Source organism: Triplophysa rosa, linkage group LG16 (genome assembly GCF_024868665.1).
Source record: "Triplophysa rosa linkage group LG16, Trosa_1v2, whole genome shotgun sequence".
Lineage (NCBI taxonomy): Eukaryota > Metazoa > Chordata > Actinopteri > Cypriniformes > Nemacheilidae > Triplophysa > Triplophysa rosa.
This window is the reverse complement of record NC_079905.1, coordinates 11847139-11870327: the sequence shown is the minus strand read 5'-3', so window position 1 is coordinate 11870327 and position 23189 is coordinate 11847139. Positions and strand designations below refer to the sequence as shown.

The following is a 23189-nucleotide window of genomic DNA, read 5'->3' as shown; positions in this document are numbered from 1 at the left end:
TCCTGAGCGCTGCTTTCAGCATCTCAAACAGCGGCGAGTATCGGACCGTCAACCATCAACCCGGAGGAATATTGAATATTATCTGTACGGAAATGCGAGCCCAACTTAACTCATAAGCAAGGTAAGCATAATTTGCACGCGCGCATTGAGGTCTGTTAACGCATTCTCCGCGCTAATAATTGACCGGGTTTTTTTGCTTCTTTTCGGTGTGCAAGCTAATGGCTTGGATGCAAATATGACTTGAAAGCTGTCACAATGTGAGTATACTGAACGAACTGGCTCGGTCGTGGTAATTTTCCAATGGGTTTGATGACGGAGTTAAAAAGGAGATCAATGCAGATGTTTTAACTTGACGGCACTTGGAAGTTATGTCACGGAACACCGGATCCGTGCAGACCCGTGGACCCGTTTCGAATCGGAGCAGTTTGAGCTCATCAAATCATCTGGGACCTCCGAACCTTGGGGCAACTTAAGTTAATGAATAATTGACTGGTGACCGTGAAAGCATGTCCAGCACAGAGATGCGCTGAGCGGTATCACACTCACACTTTAACATAAGATGCTGGGATGTTAGAGAACTGCAGTGCACTAACATCAGCTCAAGTGAAAAGACTGTAGAGCAACATAATTGTGGTGCCATTATAAAAAATACTTTAGAAACGTATGCGTGTGCATGAAATATGCAAGCTGGAGAACATACAGTGATTCCTGAAATTGGTCAGTTGTGTCAGGGACTGGCTTTCTCATTTGCATATTGTAGTGTTTATTGTATATGACTATCCTTACAAAATTGCGTATAACTGTGGTATATGAAGTAAAACTTTGGTAATACAAATGGTAATCAAAAACATGGTTACTGCAGTTTTATTACAATAAAACCACGGTTAATTTCTTAAGGGTGCCATGTGTGTAGAGTTAATGAATTAGATGTAAGACCGGAAACAAGTATCAGGGTTAGGTTTTCAGGTTAGGTGAGATGTCTTTACTGTACATTACACAAATGTCCACCAAGCGTTTAGAGTTGTCCTCATTGTGACTGTGCAGTTTTATTTGAACACGTCTATTTTACATTTCACACGTGCACCAGCATCATATTGTACAGTAGTATTAGAGCTTTCTATGTGGGGAAAAACATGTCATGCAACAATCATTTGCATTGATCTCTGTTGTTTGATGTCTTGATGTTACTGGCTTGCCAGTGTGGTGTGTAGTTTCAGTGTGCAGCTAAGTAGGTTAACTAACTGCTCATTGACTCATTTATATTTCGCCCTTATTAAGAAAAAGTGACACATAGACCAGTGTGTTTGATTTATTTGGCTTCGCTGCTATAGAGACTTGTGCTTGGGGGGATAGGGAAAGATATACCTAATTGTTGGGAAGAATAAAGGGTCAGAGCTAATTATGCTAAGATAAATGCTTTTAGTTATTTATAAACCCCTAAATCCATAATTTATTTCTCATTGTCACATAAAGACTTGGATAATGGGAGCTTATTTGTGCGTGCATGATTATGCGTTTGATCTAATTCTTAAGTCTGGAAAAACCCTATCCACTGGGATAGGGCTAAAAATCAGGCCTTCCTGACAGTATGATGGTGTACTGTTGGGTTTCTTACATTCTGTAGGCAAGACATGGACATCATATCCTATCTATTAACTGTCACAATTATATCCACATAACAGCCAAATGGTTTCATTTGGGTTTGAGACTGAATCAGAGATTTTGATGCAAGCAAGTGTATCTTAGATTTTTGTTTGCATTGGATTTTTCTCCCTTGTACAATAGAAAATGGTAACACATAACACAGCTGTCTTGCCGAGAAGCCTTTGGGAGTTACGGAGCAGGCTATTTGCCTGTCCATTCTTAATCACATATTAATAGTAAGGTCTTTGCTCAAGTTCAGATGTCCTCTATAATCTTACCTTAACTCATGATACCTCTTGATTTAACTCAAGCAGAATGCAGTCTCATCCCGACATACTGATAAGTATGCTTCTGAGTTATGAGACTCTGGATTTATACATTTAAATTTAAAAGAGTGATTGGTCCTCAACACATAAAACCACTCTCCCACTCACACACAATAAAGCAGATTGAGCATCCAGTAATAAAAGGGCCGTTTGGTGTTCTGCTTATCAATAAAGGATGTTGCTGTGACTTGAGTGCTTTATGAGACAGTCTTATGGAGGGGACAGGAAAGTCTGCATATGGGCAGAGCATTTTCTGTGGCTTGTAGCGAAACACAGTGTGTTAACAATTTGTTGTATAATGTAAGCCGGAAAGGTGCTGCCATTTTGCCTCATGCTGTAGATTATTTTCCATATGATTAAGATATGCTGTTCTGGGTGGTTGGAAAGGCTCTGATCAGCGTTGCCAATGACTAAGTGCCATTCATTGACACATCAGGAATTGGCAGGCATTGTTTGAGTGGTAGCTAATTATTATAATCAGGCCGATGGGCCATTTTGTGGTGTGTCAGGAAAAGAGAGAATAAAAAAATTTGATTGCTTTAGAAACTTATTAAAAATAATTACTTAGACTGTAAACATGGCATGTATAAAAGACAAGAGCCCAGTTGGATAAAAACACCAGAATCGATAGCCCGTATTGGGAATTGTAGCGTGCTTCACTTGAAAAATTGTCTAATATTTCGATAGCCTTCCATTCGTGTATTTAAAAGAAGCACAGCCTCGTACACAGCTAGAGGAAAAGGATGATGTAATATGTGGAAAGATCCGATTCTAAATAAGCTTCAAACGAGTCAAGTGCATTGGGTTACATCAATACATGACTGGAAGCTTAAAGACGCTGTGAATAATTGGCACAAATGCGTTTGCGCCGACAAAGCAAATTACTTTTTGTTCACGTGAACTGGTTCCGCATTAAATCGGCCCCCTCCGGCATTCTGACGCCAGTTCAGTCCAGTTCAGGGCACGTGTAAGCGGACCCAGCAGGCCTTTAGCTGGGATAACTGAGCACTGCGGTGCAGCTGATGCACAGTGAAGAGAAACGGGCACATCAGAGGAAGACCGGAGAGAGCGAGGAATGGAGAAGGGAGGCTGACAGGCACATGGCTTCAGAGCTCTGCAGAGGAAAATAGGAGAAAGGATGAATATGTACATACAGTATATACACACGTATATAGTAGGAAGCATGACTGTTTGTGGTTGCATAGTAAAACTATATTAGCATATTTTCATTTCATGGGATTTGTTATGGAGCTTGGAGATAATTTAGTATGTTTATGTGTGTATACAGTACATCTAGATTTTATACCTTTAATCTGCTCGCTATGCATTATAAATGTATTAATCATGGATTACCATTATGGATGTATGAGGTGAAATGGGCCTGGTGTAATTATGCTGTGATGACAACATCCCTGATCTCATAATCTGAATCCTTTTTCACATGTACATCAGCCTCAGAAATATGATTTTTGTTCTAAAAGGCACGCTAGTCTTTGGCTGATATATCGTGAGGTTTAAAACCAATAAAAATACCCTGCTGAAAAAACCAACATAAGATGGTTAGGTTTGTTTTGAAGCATGTCAACTGGTTAAGGCTGGTCCTGAGCTGGTTATAAGCTGGTTTAAGATGGTCTTGCACTGGTCCTAAGCAACTAGCCCGTGCTGTAAGGTGGGCGTACCTGTCAGTACAATTACTTTGGAACCTGATGTTCCAAATATCGTAAGAAGCGTTACATTTCCGTCACACGCTTGCAGTATTCGACCAATCACTACGCACTGGTTAACTGGCCAATCATAGCACACCTCGCTTTTCAGAGTGATGAGCTTTGTAAAAAATCCACAAGTTTCAGAGAGGCGGGGCAAAGAGGAGATACAAACATGCGCGGTGTGTGGAAAGTACAGCGTGTTTTAACCTTAAATCGTGTATACACATTGCATTACATCTAAAACAAACCATAATATTTGTTTTAGCCGTGTCATATGACCCCTTTAAAATAATATAAAGGTCTGATTATGGGGGTGCCTCCCCAGCTGTTTCCAGGGATGATTAGAAAGAGCTGACAAAAAAGGGAGTGCAAAACAAAAGAAGTGCGTGAGACATGAAAGATGAGGGCTGGTTAAGGATGGATGGAGAAGAGAGATTGCTTATATGATTCAGAATGAAGGGATGACATGAAGTAAATGAATGAAAGAAGGAAAACAGAGAGGCCACGAGGATGAGAAAGAGATGGAAATATGATAGAAAGGAGCAGTTTCAAGATGGTCCTGCTGCAATCTCGCTCTGCATTTAATTTCCTGTCTTTTGACTGGCTTGTTTTCCTCTCTTCTAACCAGGCCATGACAGCACCACATGCAGGTTTTAGGATGAGTTTGCGCTTGGATTTAAATAGATAATGGCAGGCTAACGGTTGTTGGCTGATGAATTATTCACTGGAACCTCAAGACAGCTTTCCTAGTGACATACGCCAACTCTCAAGTCTGCAATATTGATGTCATGGAAGACTCCTCCATTTTGGTTTATGCAAGAGCGTCGAAAAACAGCCTTGCTGAAAATGGTATTCATGGTTGTATTGTGAAGTCACGACTGCTTTCTGTGCTGTTGTGTTTGTTTTCTCAGCTGGTTTTTCTGGTTCACCTGTGGTTAATAGTTGCTCTGAGCACATGGTATTTCACACATCAATGAGACATACTTGGTGATTTACACTGCAAATTATTGGCGGATGCATGAAGGCGCAGTTTTACAAAGACGTTTGGTCATATAGTAAGGGATAATGCCGTGTAAGTGCTAGTATATGGCATATTTGATCTTTGCAATGCTACAATGAATGCAGCTAAACTTGCCAGGGATCTCCCACTTAGGGAGGAGGTGGAACGTCTCTGTGTCTGTTTGGTGTTTACGAAACACTTAGGGCTGGAATTATTAAAGATATATTATAGAACAGTATTGCAGTACAGTTTTGAGCAAGTGCAACCAAAAAAAAACAATGTTTAAAACCATCTTCTTATCTTACCTTTTAAATAGTTTGTGTGTCTGACCATGTGTCTGACGAGAGTTTGTTTCAGTAGAAAATGTTTTTTAAGAAAAAGTGTTTTAACGGACCATTATTCTAAATTGTTACCAAGAAAACCTTTATTTGCTTCTCTAATGTTTTGTTTTGCTTCTGTATTGTGGCCTGCAGGCCCACCGTAGTCTCTGCACTTAATTTAGCATCATGTGGCTTCTTTTTTTATTGCACTCTGAGTCTAAGACTCCAGAACTCTGGAGCTCCAAAGGCAGAAATGAAATGTCACCACATTTATCCGGAAGAGCCAACAAGACCTTCCTTTTGAACAACCTGTCAGGGTTGTGATTTTTCACAATTTACTCTCAGATACTACAGATCAGGCTGGCTGCTTAACGGACAAAGCCGGGGATAGTTTTCACTTTTTACCTTCGATATGGCAGTTGTCAAGCTGTTGAAGCTGCCATTAAAAAGAGAGATAAATTGTGTCCGATAAATGCCATTCTTTTTTACTGCCTCTTCTGAGTGAGACCAGTGAAGAAAGCAATCTGTCTGTTTTAACTGTTTGTCTGAGTATGACGCCATGTGCCAAAGATACAGATTGCTGATAGCACACATACATCTTGGAGAAGTCTGGAAGATGTATTTTTTTGAGTGTTTGCTCATCTGCACTACGTCTCTGAGACGTTTCATGTCAAATGTCATATAGACATTTAGAAGATGTCTAGATGTTTGTAATTTAGAATGTATTTGAAAGATGTCTTTTTTAGATGTTTTTATACAGCAGATCTATATCTCTTTAGCAGATATCTTACAGATGTATATGGGATGGGGTTGTAGGAGATTTCTATATAATTGTATCATATTAAAATAGATTTTAAAGGTCTCCTCAGATGAGCACTTTCAACAAGTTGGTATGATTTATTAGGGTCTTCATGAAATGTCTGGAACATATTTAGCTTGTCCGGCGTGTCAACACAACACACGTGTAGTGGCAATGGTTTAGCTAAATGATATTTACTGAATTCCTCTGTGGTTAGTTTCGTCTTAAACGTCTCAAATCATTCCTCCGGAGACAAAAAAATCTGTCACAGCAAACAGCTAATGCGCTCACGTTGTGCGTGTATGCTTACCTAAAATCCACAAAATCCACTGCAGATATCAGCGGAATTACATGGATTTTAGCGCTTGTCATTGACAAGTTATAACGTTACACACACAACGTGAGAGCTAGTTTGCTGTGACAGATTTTTCAGCCTAAGCACGAATGATTTGAGACGTTTAAAACTAAACTAACCCCAGTGTTTGCCCCTGTTCATTAGCAAAACAAACAGCTTGCCGCAGCTGAACATATTAACGCACATAATGTATTAACATACATACAGCTAAACTCCAAGTGCCCATCTGCACTTATATACAGTAAGTTTAACACTGGCTTTGAATGTTCTATTTAGCCTGTGACTGACTTAGATCCCTTCGCTATCATATGCTAACGTTATCCTCCTATATATACGGTACATCTACGTCAATTCAGACTGTTGATAAATATTACTTACTTCGGCAGTTTTGTCTCGTTCAGTCGGTCTTGATCCCTCTTGAGGAACAACTTTGAAGCTAATCCTGTTTGTACTGTCCCAGGTTGATAAAGCACTCCGGTTTGAAGTAATTCATGCAAACGAGCAGGTTTTTACTTATGGTTTCTGAAGGATTTCCACTAAAAATAAAATAAATCCACTCCTGTCTCTTCCTAGGTTTGGACTACATTGCATGTTGTCCACGGACTTTAGCCATGGCGTCACGTACACCGCTGTCGCTTGTGAAAATAACAATGGCGGAGCGCGGTGGGTGGAACTGTGTAGATTAAGGGGCGTTAACATTATAATAAAATCCGCTTTGGACGTCACAATCAGAGCGAAATCTGAACGGCTTGATTTCTCACATGCTTGCAGGGAAAGGCACACCAAAACAAACTTACTGGGTTCTTATTTTTCACGTTTTCTAGGTTGCTAGATGCACCGGGGACCGGTGACATCATCTGATGTCTCCTTTAAGGTACGCAATATATACTGTATCTTCATATAGTCTTTTTTAGCTTGAATTTTATAGCTGTAGGCTAGACCTATATATTAAATATGCTGCTTGTCATGAACTTCAAATATTAGGAGAAATGTAGGCTAAAAAGTGACTTGGATGTTAACGTTTCGAGCCAGCTGCTGTAGATGTGAACACGAATTATCACTGACTGAGTGCCCTATAACTGTTGCTACTTATTTGTGCAAAGCAGAATTCAACAATATTTTCTGCATTCAGGTGGTGTGAGATTAAGATAATTTCAGAACCTAAAAAATAGGTCACCCATCAAAAAAAGCGTTGGAAACCTGCTCTACCATCTTATTTTCTCGAAAACTACCTACTATAGCAGCACTGAGGCAAATGTATACCATATCCAACATTATGTTTACTACCTGCCGCCACACTGCTAGTGAGAATGCTGAGGTCATATGAAAGGTTGCCCCCATTAGTAACAGACACCCAAAGCTGTGTGCTCTGAAAACACAATAACCTGGAAACCAGCGTGACGGTCGTGACCTCGTCCCCCGGGCTAAGACCTGTCAATCCCAATATAGGCTTATGCAGCTCTGTTTACCAGCCAGCTGATTGAAGCTTGGCCTCTACATGAATAGCCAATGATGAAACTAACTGGACCTCACCTTCAGGAAGGTTGCACACAAAAACTAATTCAACCTGTCAAGAAAGCAAATAAGGAAGATTAGGTGTGTGCTTTGGAAACAGAAAGAAAGGAAAAAGTTTGCCAGTTTGTTGGTTGCTACGAATTGAATACAACGAGAATCATGGAGCCTGTCTAAACACTCAAAGCTGCTACAGATAGCAAAGCAAAAGGAGCAGATGGAAGGTTTGTTTTGGGGATGTTATCGTATTTTTTCTTTACTTTGTTCTTTTTGTGCCTGTTTTTTCCCCAGTAGACTTTTCAAAAAAGGGCCCTGAGGCTGAGGGCCACTTTTTTCTTGTTTGTGTGCTGTTGAAGTTTTCTGTCAGACAGAGTTGAGTGAGAGTTTTGAGAGGGTGTGCGTGATTGCTGTTTGATTGGGACAGATGCTGAGTCGCAGTGGGACGGTTTACAGAGGGCTGGTCCTTCAGCAGTGAACACCAGTAAATCACAGGCTGTGATTTCAAGTGATCTAACAGGAACAGTTATGATGAGCACTCGGTTATAATGATCTTCCCCATCTTACAATCACAAACATTTTACCTCACAGTGACACACTCCACATGATTGCAAGGAACACATGTCCTTCAAATTTCTGACATTGTCTGAAGAGTGGAAAGCCAAACTGTGTATTGCCATTGATCTACTATTAAGTTGCTTCGTGTAGATTTTGTTACAGTAGGTAAATATCCTTCCCAGCTAGCCATGCTAAGTGATTGTTACGTAACTGACGACCAAACTTTTGTTTTGTTACTAGTTACATTGTGACAAAGTTACATCACAAAGTTACGTTCTGTCAACCAATCCAGGAGTTTTACTTACCAGTTGTCACAATGTAACCAGATTATGTTGCTACAACAAAATGTTCGTCAGATTACTTTGTTAGTTAGTAGTCATAACATTGTGACAACGTTGTCTCGTTATTCATAAATGAGGAATGCATAAAATTAGGTAAATTCAGTTCATTTATTTAGAAAAAAACAACAGTACAAGCTTCAAGAACCGTAAAACATTTTGTCCAAATGATGCTTTTACAATCAGTTAGCAGTAGCTTTATATAACAGTTATTTAAATACATAATATCTATAAAATAGCCATAAGATACCATAATGCTAGCAGACATCACACATGATTTAAGTAAGATACAAAATAATGATAGATATTAATGAATATAAATATTAACCAAAACACTTCTGCACCGTTCTTGGTTATCTTGCAAAGTTAGGAGAGCGTAAAGGTGACACTGACAGTGTGAAATGGCCATTTAATGCTAATAAAAATACATATATCTGAGACTGCAGTTACGTTGCCAATAAGTCATTCATACAATTACCAAAAAGTATTAATAAATTACGTAACTGTTACATACTGTTGTAGCTGGGTTACTTCAACTCAAATTGATCAGTTTTATTCATTTTCGCCCTTTACTTACACATTGACTCTTTTACTCGAACACACTTTTACCTGACTAGACTGTTTTGGCCTGCTTGCTCTAACTGGAAGGACAAAGATGCCGTGTTTTGTAGCAAACTGCAACAGGTAAGGACAGATTGTACTAGAAAAACATCAATGTTACCTCAACAAACCTCTACTTACGAATGCAGCAGTTTCTTATATTTTAGAAAACATTGTAGAGGTGTAAAAACTTAATAGAACATGAAAACCAAACTGACTTGTGGTAGTTTTACTTCCCATATTCACTTTAGGAGAGCAGGCACTTCATTTTTCATTTCTTTTTTCTTAAAGGTCAGAGCAGGTTAAGTGATGTGTTAAAGGGAACAGCGGTTACCTGCATATCTAGGCCAAAAGTCTGCTGCCGTGAATTCCCTGTGTATCTCAGAGCAAAGCTTTTACAGTCCCAGACCAAAGACTATTTTGCACCAAGATTTCATTCCACTGGAAACTGCAGTAAGTTAAATCCTGAGTAATTGCATTTTCTCAGAGGAGACAAGGGAAGGGGTGCGTCCTTCAAAAAAGATGGATGAATAAAAATTGACTTTATAAAATCAAATGTGTAAACCACTATCTTTTGTCCGTAACACTAGTAACTTTCAAAGAGATGCACAGTGTCTTTTGCCTCCTTCAGCTTGTTGTGGAAGGTGAGGAAGGTTACAGCAAAAAGAGTTGAAAAGTCATGTCACAGTAGGTAGTGGTTTTATAGGAACATGACTGGCTAAAACCATGCTGATCTGTGCTCTTTTTAGCCGGATACCGTGTAAATACAATGGTGACGGGTGGCAACCAGTCTGCAAATTAGTCTAAACAGGTCAATCTGGTGAGAATGGATGAACTCACCCACTCAGACATGATCACTTTTGGTCACATCTGATTATAAATAAATGTGATATTTTGTGATTGAGACGTTTTTTTGGCACATATGTGTCAATGCCTCTATTGGCACCTGTTTTAAACAGAGATAGCCATAGCCCACCAACAGTAGTAGTAGAAAAGCTGCATAAAATATGCTTGCATGCTGTATTACTGAAGGTATTTTTGAGAAATGTACAAAAACTTTGATGTGGCTTGGTTTTAATAAATAGCCCGGAACGCATGTAAACATCAAATGGAACTGGAACATGAATTTTGATTGGACTACGCAGAGAGGGGACTTTGCATTTCACCTCAGGGAAACTGTGGTATAATGGCTTCGGCATGTGTCCTACCACAAACGGTGCACAGTAGGTAACCTGCGCTCTGCTTCTGGGGGGGTGACTATGTGTGACATGGGAGTAGGCTGGTCCAGTGAATCAGTGGCACTTTGAGAAAGCAGAGTTGGCTTTGGAGGAGATCAAAGCAGGCAAGCTGGCAGGCATCAGGCAGCAAACAGCCCCTCCTTTTCCCAGACTCCTCTGTGACCGTGAATTACATTGACTAGCTGTATCACCCTGGGCATCAGAGCTCGGTGCATTAGCGGCAGCGCACATGCAGCCCTGCCCCCATGACTCGGCCTAATGGAATATTTTCCAGGCTTGTAGTCGTACTGTAGAACCGAGCCAGCTTCAAGGACCGCTCCACTGGATACACTTACACACCATGAAAACTTTCTTAACTTGGAGCATTGAAATGCATCAATGTGACAATGAATTCAATGCATTGATTACAGAATTTAATATTCAAATATTCACACCCCTATTTTTTATGCAGTGGCTTTGTAACTCAACCTCCCACACAGTCCAGATATTAATATACTAATAGATTTGAACATTTTATTAAATGCCATTATATTACATTATAAACTTCACCCACATACTACTAATTTACATTTCTATGCCTATAATTTATACGCTCATGATCACTGTGTGTGCTTTTGGTTTAATGCACCAGTACTACATTTGTTTACATAATCTATTTTACACATTTAACATTTGCATTAGTCTATTTTCAATTGTAATTTTACTTGCATTTTAATGTGGGGGACATTTGACTGAACTTTAGCTTTTTAATTTTAGCTTTACCTAAGTAAACATAATATTGTATTTTTATTTCATGCATATTTTCATTTAACAAAAATGAATTTGAGATAAAACCAATAATTGGCAGACCCCATGCAGTAGCCTCATTGACCCCCTGTTGTTAAATTCCTTGAGCAAAGATGCTATAAAAATAAAACTAATGATTATTGCTGTATGTTGTATACGTTAATCGTGGTCTTTACTTCCACTAAGAGTGATCTGTACTTCAATTGAAACACATTGCATGCCGGAGGAAAAAGAATCAAGGTTTATAGGATTTAGTCTATGGTGAAAACTTACTACTGAAGTGTGACAGGGATGTGACTCGCACAAGTAAATAAAAGCTGTGAGCATGTTGGTACCCATCCATGCCTTCAGCTCTTCCATCCTCCTTCCCCACATCTGTGCCTGACAGGTGGCACCATGGTTCATGTCCATCAGCGGTCGGTTTACACACTTTTGCAAGTGAGCAAGCATGGGAAGAGTAAATGTAAGTGCTGAAAATTCAGTTGCATGCTGTAAATTATGAGCTGGGGCATCAGTAATTGTGTCCGTTTTGAAAATCAGTGTGTGCGTGTATGAAAAGATGGCCATCTTTATTCAGTTTTGCTCTAGGAGGTAGTTTAGTAAGCAGTCTCCAAACCGAAGCACTAACACTTCATATTGATTTGACTCTGGGATGCTATTCACACTGAACCCAATTCCAGATTGTTTGTCAAATCTCAATTGGCTTGTCTGCCTGTCATTTACCAGAAAAGAAATCTGACTGTTTTGTATAGAGTGTGTAATCGATATCCGGCCATATCTGGATATCAGTTGCCATAGTAATGATGCTAGAATCATTACAATGCAAATTTGCATTTTACTTTCTAGTGACATCATCATCCGTCTATCCATTCTCCTAACCCACTTGTCCTCTGCGAGGTCACGGGTGGCTATCCCAGCATCTCGGGACGTAGACAGGCAGCACCTTGGATAGATGGCCGGTCCATTGCAGGTGACATCATCAGTGTATCTCAAATGAAAGTGGAAAATGTATGGCCTTGTTAATAAGGGCATGACTCAGTTTCAACCTCCTGCTCTTCCTTCACTGCCACGTTAATGTTTTATTGTAATCCATCATAACCTCAATCCACTGAGACAGAGAAGCATTCATCCTGACCTCACACACACATACTTGGAGCATGACAACAGAAGCGACGCTGAGGAGGCTAGGGTAGTGGAGTTGACAAATTAGGCATAAATAATTGCATGAGGGAAGCTCTGGTATTGTACTAGAGATTTTTATATTACAGTTATTATCTTTTCTATCATGATTGTCATTGGGTTGAGTTAAGACTAGTGCATTTCTATCATTGCTTTTCAAGTTCTACCCACCTTTCAAACGCATTTAAATTCGGTTTGGTGAAACAGGTCAGTTTTAATTACCGTGGCAGAATTGGAATTGGCATTTCAATTTTGATATAACGCTGATGAAATCAGCTTTTCCCTTACGAGGGCAGGCTACTCTCTCCATATAGGTTATTATGGGTGATGTGTGTTTACCTTGCTGGACCAAAAACTAGTGGAACAAGAGCCCTAAGAGCCAGGGAAATGTAAGGGTGCTGCTTTAAGCAGAAGAAATAAAAAAAAAAAATTTAAATATAAAGAATAATAATAAGGAATAGTTTTTGTAGCGTTTAAAAAATTTGTGTGGGTTTATTTTCAGATTCAGATTCAATTTATTGTCATTGCACAAGTACAAGGCAACGAAATGTGACCTCTGCATTTAACCCATCCAGAGAGTAGTGAACACACGTACCCCCGGAGCAGTGGGCAGCTATCACTACAGCGCCCGGGGAGCAAGTAGGGGTAAGGTGCCTTGCTCAAGGGCACCTCAGTTGTTACCCGCCGGCCCTGGGAATCGAACCAGCAACCTTCTGGTCATGAGTCCGACTCTCTAACCATTAGACCAAAAATCCCCTTCCACCCCTCATAGGTGGCTGGAAAGTAAACTCAATTAAACTTTCTCTCGTGGTGTATTTTCTCGCTTCGGTTGGCAGGGATTTAATGCAGCGCTCCGTGATACTGCGTCAACTGGTGCGCAATGTCAAAGCTCAGAAACTACAAATAGAAATGTTTGTGCTGATAAATCGGGACAGTAATCAGCGTGCGTCTGTGACTCCGTTTGACCCGTTTGCTCACACATTCACGTAATTTTTTTCCAGCTGGAGCTTGTGTTAATTGATATTGAAACCTAATTGAGAGATTGAAGAGTGAAATGTCAAGCAGCAGTTGCAAAGATGATTAGTAAGTCAAACCGGGTAATCACGTTCCTCGCAGAAAAGCAGCGACTGTTACTGTTGTTGTAATATAGATGGGCAGTGGACATGACATTTTAAGCAGTAGGCCACACGTCCTGCAGATATGTTTACTAAAACTAAAACTGCTTATTTGTGTTAGTAAAAACAAACATATGATGGCACTTAAAGAGGAAACATACACTCTTTTGTTAACATCAATGTAAATTTTAACTTTACCTTGACATTAAATATTGATATTTTTACATTTTGCATGTATACAAGTAGATCTATTTATTTGTTTAAAAATTGTGCTGTATGCTATACTATATGACATTTACATTTAGTCATTTAGCAGGCGCTTTTATCCAAAGTGACTTACAAATGATGTAAACATTTGTAGCCAGTGGCGGTCCTTCCTACAGGCGACATAGGTGCTTGCCTAGGGTGCCATCTAGTGAGGGGCTCAATTTTAATTATAATTAAATTTATAATGTCTATTTATTTTTTCAACAGTTTTTGCCATCCCTCTATCTACAACAATACTTTGACATAAAAAATAAATTAAACTTAAGTAAAAGAAATGACAATTCTGACGTGACCTTTAGCTGTCAATTAGCAGTCACAACATGCTAGCGCACACACTGATGCGCGGTCAGTCGGCTCGGCTGTGTGTCGACGGGTTACAGCTACGGAAAATGAAACGGCAAAAGCTATTTTGATTAATAGGTTATATGAATCACATTTTACAGTATCTAATTTTGCACACAATGTTTTATTGTTAGTTTAATTTTTTGTTTTGATTCTTTAGTGTGCACTTTTTGTTCTCAGATGTTGCACTACTGTTAAAGTTAAAAGTTAAGTTTATTTTTTGTATATTTATTATTGAACAGGTTTATTCTTTTGCACATATTGTTATATTGTTTGTATTATCATTGTTTAAATAAATGTGCAATTCTTTGGACAGGAGTTCTTTTCTCGAGGGGGAAGGGGCGCCATCAGTCAAGCTCGCCTAGCTCGGCTATGATCTGCTCTTTATTGCTGTAATGAATTCCGTTTATTCAGTGCTGGCATTGAATCAGATTTTAGAATCATTTGATATATTGTTTTTGCATGACCTTAGATCACAGAAGTAAAATATTATTCTCGTCTTACTATCTCCAGTATTGACCTGGATGTACCAAATCTAACCTCCTTGTGCCCTGCCAATGTACCTGGGATTTACTAATTCCAACAGAGCTCTCCAGGTGCCCTTGCTGATCTGTGGTAGCTTTTCTTCCATACTGATTGGCCGGCACCATTCTTTCAAGCAAAGATGCTTGAACAGATTGAACCTCAACAGTTAAAAAAACAAATGAAAAAATAATCACAAAGGGTGGTAATCTGAAAAGTAATTTGCATATTCATTGCCTTAAAGGAGCAATGTGGAGATTTTAGCGGCATCTAGTGGTGAGGTTATGAATTGTAGCCAACGCCTCATTCTACCTCTCTCCCTCCCTTCTTTGCCGAAGGAGATATTATATTTACAAAGCGCAGATAAAGGAATAGATGGATAAATAGATGGATAGATTCTTTATTTGCTTCATGATCAAAGGTCAGGATATTACAGCTGGTTATTGGATTACACACTTTTATAGAAGCAGTGAAGCTCGAATTTGAGTTTCAGAAAGCAGATGCAGTGAAATTTTAACCGTCTCATTGTGTTTTTAAAACTCGATGTACTTTATTATCGTTTGCCTGCGATACGCTGCAGGCCATCTCAATCATGGCTGATGCATTAATCAACTGAGCAGAACCTCCATTTCCAGTGATTCTGACCAAATTACAATGTCCTGAAATGGCTCACACTGTCCAGCCCTCGAGTGAGCGTCATTACAAGCGGACAATTACAACATCACATATGCATTATTTTGCTTGAGCAACATCTGAAAAGCATATGGTTTTCAAACAAAGTGATCCCTTCACTGTAAGCCTCAGCATGTCACTATTGTAAATGGACTGAGAATATGTTTAGTTTCAAAACAGCCTCAGAGAAAGAAAACATCTTTAAAAAATGATGAAGATGGAGAACAGGGTACGCTGATGTGACGTCAGTAGTGTGTTGTGGATTATTTACTATTAGCAGCAAGACCTGAAAGGTATAAGAGATTGTGTAATCAATCTTGCGAGAATGCATTGCTCTTTATTTTAAATATATGGGAGGGAATTGGTAGCGTTGTTTATTTGTATGTAGGGCTGGGTGGAATGACGGAATATGCCGTTACCACGGAATAAAATGTCAAGAGGTTTTTCTATTCCGTGTTTTCCGCGGAATGTAAATAAGTAGGCGTGGTTAACTCGGCGCTCTGCAAGTTGGGAGCTGGCAGGAAGGACACAACGTCTCGTTCCCTCCATCAGGGAACTGAGGTTACATCCGTAACCAAGACGTTCCCTTTCTGTCGGTCTCTCGATATTGTGTCGAGCTGACAGATGGGGGAAGGCGTACTTCCGTTTACCCCGCGGCCAGCTGTGCGCTAGGGTATCCGTGCCGAGGGGTCCCTCGGTCAGGGAGTACCAAAGCGGGCAATGGGAGGAGTCTGGGGAGGCAACAGGTCCCCCCAGGTCCCGATCTTCGTGAATACTCGTGGGGACAGGGACAGACCGAAAGGGAGGACTCTGTACTGATATGCCTGCCCTCGAAAGCGAGACATGAAAGTAAGCGTCCTTCAGGTAGATTGCCATGAACCAATCTTGACATCTGTTAGATGCCAGGATGCGCTTCTGCGTGAGCATCCTGAACGGCAGCTTGAGTAGGTGCCTGTTCAGGGTACGCAGATCTAGCAACCCCCCTTTTGGGGACGATGAAGTACGGGCTGCAAAACCCGTTGAACATCCTGGCTAGAGGGACGAGCACGATCGCTTTCCAGAGGGGTGGTGACCCTGGCCCGAAGCACAGGAGCATCCTAACCTCTGACTGAGGTTGAGAGGATGTCCTGAACTTAGGCGGGCGTCTGGTGAGTTGTATCGCGTAGCCGAGACGGATTGTATCCCATAGCCACCGTGACGGTTTGGGGGCTCTAGTCAGGCTCCCAGGGACCGAGACAGGGGCTAGGGGTATGATCTGCTTCATCGACCTCCCAGGGGGTGGTTCGATGGCGAGCAGTGCGGATCCCTTGCCGTGGGGAGGCCCCCGGGGAGGAGATCGGCTCTGCTCCTTACCTGCCTGGCGATGATGTAGCACAACGTACTGTCAAATGAGAGTGCTGAGGGCTACTGATTATCCTCGACATTGGGTCTCGCCGTGACGCAACGTCGAGTTGCCGAACACCGTCGTGTAGAGGGTGAGAGCAGCTGTGATAAACACCCAGAGAGAGAGGAAACTCTTAAGAGAGTGGGCTGTTGGGACGGGGCAGGAACCATCCTGGATCGACCACCCAGTGATGGAATGGCTGGGGTCGGGCCCGATGGTATTCTCGATCTCCCTGGGGTCTTCCCATGAGGGCTGCTTCTGCTTTCGCCGCGGCTGCTGATGGGGCCTCTTCGATGTCCCTTCCGGGGGGGCCGCCTGAGTTGGGGGCGCCAGAGCCGGAGGGCGTCGAAGAGGACCAGGGCTGCTGGGAAGCAGACAAGGGAGGGAGGATATGCTTGATATCCTCTGTCTGCTTCTTTACTGTCGAAAACTGCGGCTCAACAGTATCACCAAACAGCCCCCCCCCCCTTGGGTGCGTCGAGATGGGTGCGTCGAGAAAGCGTTACTCATCTGTGCAAGGTTCAGCCAGAGGTGTCTCTCATGGACCACAAGTGTGGACATCGCCCGACCCAGGGCCCGCGCGGTCACCTTGGTCGCCCATAGAGCGAGGTCAGAGACAGCGCGGAGTTCCTGAATAAGCGCTGGGTCGGTCTTACCCTCGTGGAGCTCTCTCAATGCCTTGGCCTGGCAGGAGCCATAGCGTGGAGAGAGGAGGCAGCTTGGCCCACAGCAATGTAAGCTGTCGACACCGGAGATGCCGAGACCCTCCATGCTTTGGATGGGAGTCTAGGTCGAGCCCCCAGGTGGCCGCTGCCTGTGGGCACGAATGCACCGCGGCGGCATACTCCACCTGGGGGACATCGAGGGTGACAGAACTTTTTTGACGTGAATGTGCCGGAAAGGGGGTGTTCCAGGTCTTACTAAGTTATCAGTTATCCAGTTATCTTATGCAGTTCCAGTAAACATGGCACTGGGGGCGGGCGGATTAACGCTCACAGTAATCCTCATATCACCCTCGCTGCTTGCCGTAGCGGACGGCAGGGCCGTAGTCCTGCCGTCATGGAACGGGGAGCAGACGGTGAGTCCCGTGGGAACACAGCCACCTGTGACGCAACGTCTGAATCATCAACCGCCCGCAGTGCGGGCAGGACGTATCCACAACATCTGCCCCAGCGTACTGGAAGCAGACACCGTGTCCGTCCCCCTCCTCGATGAGTGTGTTGCACCCATGAGAACAGCAGGACATGCCACGCTGGAGAAATTTGCTCTTTTAGAGAAAAACTCAAACACTTCTGGAACTGCCGAGACGCCCAGGGGAAAGTCGCTGCAGGAAGGGACCGTCCGCTGCACCACGTCATAAGATTCCAGCAGTAATTCGGCATAGAGTTTGAAGTCTCGAAGTTGATCAGTGTGAAGGCTCCGAAGAACAAAAGGTGAATGAATGCAGCATGCCATCTCCCTTTTATACCGGATATCCAGGGGGCGGAGTCTGGCATGCAAATTTCATTCGCCAATTTCATTGGCCTTTTCTAAACTAGTCAGAAGTTGATAGGTTCTCAAGAGCGAACCCCATCTGAACATGTGAATGAATTCACCCATAACAAAGTAACAAATCAAATACTCTTTTGGCCTTCTTTTAGTGTGTAGTTTTGTGATTCGCTCCAGTCCGGTGCTTTCTCTCTCACCTCAGGGTGCAGGTATCTGTGCGTGCATATTAAAAAAGCTCATTCTCACATATTTCAGAAGTCAGATTGTGTTGTAAAGCTGTTAATGGTTTTAATAAAGTTCAACTTTGGGCGAGCCGAGGTGAAACTTGCGTTGAAATGCGCAAATGATGCTGACAGCGTGAGCGATTTGACGAGACGATCCGCAAACCACCATTTTGGGAGACACGTGTGGAGTCACCAGAAACTCGCAGTGCAAAGACAAGCGCGAGAATAAACAAACCTAAAGACAGAGAGTCGCAACACACTAAAAATGCTCATCTAATAGAGAGTAAAGAACGATGAAGACCTACAGACCCCATGAACACCAGTTAACACCAGTCATACTGTACTCTCATTGTTTGTGCATATATTCAAACTTCATTGTCATACTTGTTGTCTATCTTCCTAGTGTATACATATGATTTTTTCAGAAGATAAATAAATAATAAATCTCATTATCAGGACTTTATTTGATATCTTATAACTATGATGAGCATTAAAATGAACAGTAATAAATAAATAAATTAAATCAATCTAAGAAAAATGAGGTATAAGATACTGTATAGAATTATAATGGGAGATTGTTACAGTGAAATATATCGTTATCGTGAAATAAAATTACTCATTTCGTGAAATGGATTTTTGGTCATTCCGCCCTCCCCTATTTGTATGTGTTGTCTGTGTTTTTGCACCTTTAGGGATTTCTTATGTTATTATGCAAATGATGTAATGCTGCAAACATGCTTAAAAAAACTGCCGGTGTTAAACTCCATTTGCATGAAACAGTTTTCTGAATTAAGTGCTGGCAAAGCATCCAGTTTTGGCAAACTGTACCGGGACTGTGTTGCGCCTGTCCATCAGGCACCTGAATTGGCTCTTTAAAATGCTGAAGATGTGCTTGACTACACCGTGCATCCGGCGTGGTTGTAGTACCCTTATCTATCATATGATCAGCATTTGATGAATTACTGCTGCCATGATCGCGAGAAAATGTACAGGAACATCTCTTTTGCATAGAAAAGAAGCGGGTTTGCACTGAAAATAATGACAGATTCATTTAAATGCTGCACCTATACTTTATATTTTCTGCACATTATTCTCTTTCTGCCTCTTATTTCTTTCTGACTGTGTAATGCATTCCTCATGTTCAGTATATGAATGGATGTATATATATATATATATATATATATACTGTATGTGTATATACACACACACACACACGCACACACACAATCACATATATATATATAATTTATAAATATAACATAACATAATAGCATACACCCATCTACTTGCATATACTATACCCACTTTTATTTCACCTGTCAAGGTTACGAAAATAATGTGGTTGTTTGTATGAGCTGCCATAGAGCCATTCTGGGTAGAAACATAGTCATTAAAAGTGGAATGCCAGCAGTGTGCCAGCTTCTCTCTCTGTTTTCTGGAGAGTCCAACATAATCAACCTAAAGGATGGAGAGAGTGCCAGAGAACAAGCGGGAGAAAAGAACAGGATACATGCAGGCAGAGGTTAGCAGTTGAAGCTCAAAGCCTGAGCGGAGCAACGGATGACTCAGTCAGTCACCATGGCAACCCCGCCAAGACAAGTCCCAGATGCAGTTTGAGGCGCTTAGGGTCTGAGGTTTAAAGGCCAAGGTACAGTAAATAATTGGAGTAAACAACAACACAATGCTGAGTAAAATGAAAACAAAAAGGTGGAAAATACGAAGGGCCCTTTGCCTTGTGTAACAGATGACAGGCGGAAGGATGCGGACCAGAGGAAGGCAAGCAGCAAAAAGTGGACAAGAGGGACAGAGGTTTCTAATTAGAACGGCTTAAACCATGCAATGGCCCACAGAAGCAAGACTCGGTGGTGCACTGCAGTAGAGATTAATATTAGTAAGCAGGATAAGCTGCAGACCAATTAGATCTGAAAATAAAACAGAGTGGAGTGAGGCACGTTAATACGGAAGCTTGGCTCGGACTTCATGGCCATTTTGGGGGTGCAGAAGAAAACCTTGGATTGTGGGAGGGGTTCCAGCACAATTTAGTGGAAAGAACACTGGCTACAGGCTTCGTTTTCTTTTTCTTCTGATTATCAAGCCTGATCTCTAAGATGTCTGAAAACTATTTTACAAGGTGGCTCATTTCTATGAATTCGTCATACAATTATTAAAGTCACCATGCAACAGAATTAGCGATTATCTTCTTTTTTGTATCGCTGTTTGTTTTTCACAGCTGTTAGGACATCGCAAAAGATGGAAGTTAACACGGAAAACACTTCACTGGATAGGATTTTTCCTTTATGTCATCTGCATGTGCGGAACACTTGTCAGGGAAGAAAAGGCAACATGTTTTTGAGCACATTAACACTCAATTCAGGTAAAAATACTCCCCGAATGCGACACGTGAAACATTGATTCTGACTTCTGGCCTTGCTTTTGATTAAAATGTGAGGCAGAGAGACAGTTCAGAAACCAACGTGTTCGACTTCATTAAGTGCTGCGCAGAACGATCGGAATATGACATCAATGCTCCGTGAGAGCGTTTTAAAGCGCTCTGTCCCGCGATGCTTTCATGCTGTTCGGTCTACGCAACACCGAATGAAGTCAAACACACACTTTAGTTTGGAGACAGAGGGAGTACACAAGCTTTCTGCTTGCTCTTCCCTGCACTAATCACAAGCGTGTCATTCACCACTCGTAAATCACATTAAATGTTAAAATAAATCTTTGGTGGGGCAAAATTTCGTTTTACGCACTCACACCAATGCGACCCTGTGACATTTTACCTCGCACGTTATAAAAAACGGTCGCATTTGCGAGCATTTTGGTCGCAGTCTAGAGCCCTGTCATTTGATCTGTTGTGCATGGCATGCTGTTGGAATTATTTGTGAGTATCACACATCATTTTCATTCTTTGAGCAATTGCATTTAATTCCTGTAAAACTGTAATGTTGTGTATTTTCTGTAATAACTTAAGGTAAATTTTGTGTTCAGTTGTATTCTTTCGTTCCAAGATGGTATGCAAATAGAGTAACATCTGTGGTTGGGAAACAAGAGCATTACAACCAATTACATTGTTTACAGTGATACACATTTTGAAAAACACATTTTTACATACAAATTTACATAACTTTCAGGATTTTAGTTGTTTTGTGTTGTTTGGGAATCTAACCCATGCATGACCCTAGCATTGCTAGCGCCTTGTTGAGCTACAGGACACGCAGTTTCTGAATCACTTGTAGTTTGCATGTCAGGATCTCAGAGGAATTGATATGTCTGTATGATCGTACTGTTTTAAAGCTCTGAGACCAGAATTCATCGCTCAGCCCTCCGTAAGAGCTTCCATTTCCAGATAAATGACACCGGATATTGAACTGTCAATCAAATGACTTTCTGTCATTCGTAACAGAAACTGTCAAGTTTTATTATTTCCGAAATCAAGCTAAATCAAGTAAAAGAGCGTAGGACTGAAAATATGTTTGACATAAAGAAATGCGAGGGATGTAATTTATGTGCAATTCAAGACATTGAAATGAAAAACAATGTTTACATTAATACCAATGGTGCATTCATGAGAAACAAACAGTATCTCTAAACCCATGCATTAAAAACTGCAGAAACAGAAGTACACAAGGAAATATATAGTGTTGGGTTTAGAAACATTGACCTTGTGGCTTTGTTTTGGTGAGGTTTATGGGTAATTATTTGTGCATTTAAATTTCAAATAACGCTGTATAAACCCATCTCAGCCTTTTCAAAATGCACATTGAGTCAACAACTGCAGCGTCCGGTAATGGATCCTTTCGCAGCAAATGAACCCTTGATGTATTCTGTCACACTCACACACACTGTTTGTTTCACTTTAAAGAGAAAGGAAAGCTTTTTGTATGTTGCATCCTGGCCTGCATTTTGTGCTAGCTATTGTTTATGCAGACGGCGTTGGAGCTCATTGGACTTTCACTAAGCGCTTTATGTTTGCGAGCGTGTGCATATCGGTGTATTTGCAGTGACTGTGAATTCATTTTTTGTGTGAGGACACACTTCATTGAAAACCCATTAGAAGAGAGATCTCATTAGTGTGGATATGGTTTATTCAATAGAGACGAGAGCAGGGCATTGTGTACTCTATACTGTGCTACCTTAACAAACTTAAATACATGTTTACAAACAAGTGTTGAACAAGCCTATAGTGATTTAATTGTGTAATATCAATTTAATATACAATTATTGATTTATAAAGATTATATCACAGCTAATTATTTAGTCAGTGTATGGGCCTATAAAAGCTAATTGGGCATGTAAGACGCCATCATTTTTAAGTGTCTTCAGAAAAAAATCCATTTATTGATGGAGACACTTCCATATTGACACAGGGTGTTTTTCGGGTCTCATATTGTGTAGAAAGTAAACTTCCCAAGCAATAAGTAATTTCGAAAGCTGACGCATTGTCGGGTCTTTGAAATTCCCATAATGCATTGTAAAAACCAGTGAGCTGCTCACTATATTCACTTACATGAAATACATAAACACAAAGCTAAAAAACACACCTTCTCTTTTATTTAGTAGTACATTTGCGTATGATGTGTTTTGTATCATTTTCTTTATTATATGCTTAATGTCTGAATTCCAAAACGTGCACGTTATCTGTTTTGTTTCTATCTAAAATGAAAATTCTGTCATCCATTATTCACCCTCATGTCGTTCAAAACTCGTATGACTCTCTTTCTTCTGTGCAACACAAAAGAAGATATTTTGAGAAATGTCTCAGTGGGTTTGTGTATGTACAATGGAAGTCAATGAGGGTCAGTGTTATTTACTTG

The 23189-nt window shown here is 41.0% G+C and overlaps 1 protein-coding gene across 3 annotated transcripts in view; it reads left to right on the top strand.

The window, feature by feature from the left end:
• Nucleotides 1–23189, top strand: part of dlgap3 (discs, large (Drosophila) homolog-associated protein 3) — a 158334-nt gene continuing 135145 nt past the window's right edge. The window contains exons 1-2 of one of the 3 annotated variants that reach the window (XM_057354409.1): nucleotides 1–121; nucleotides 216–257. The gene's annotated coding sequence lies outside the window, so the exon portion shown is untranslated. Of the gene's footprint in view, nucleotides 122–215; nucleotides 258–6974; nucleotides 7025–23189 lie in introns of those variants that run through there. The other 2 variants (XM_057354408.1, XM_057354410.1) reach the window with 2 other exon arrangements.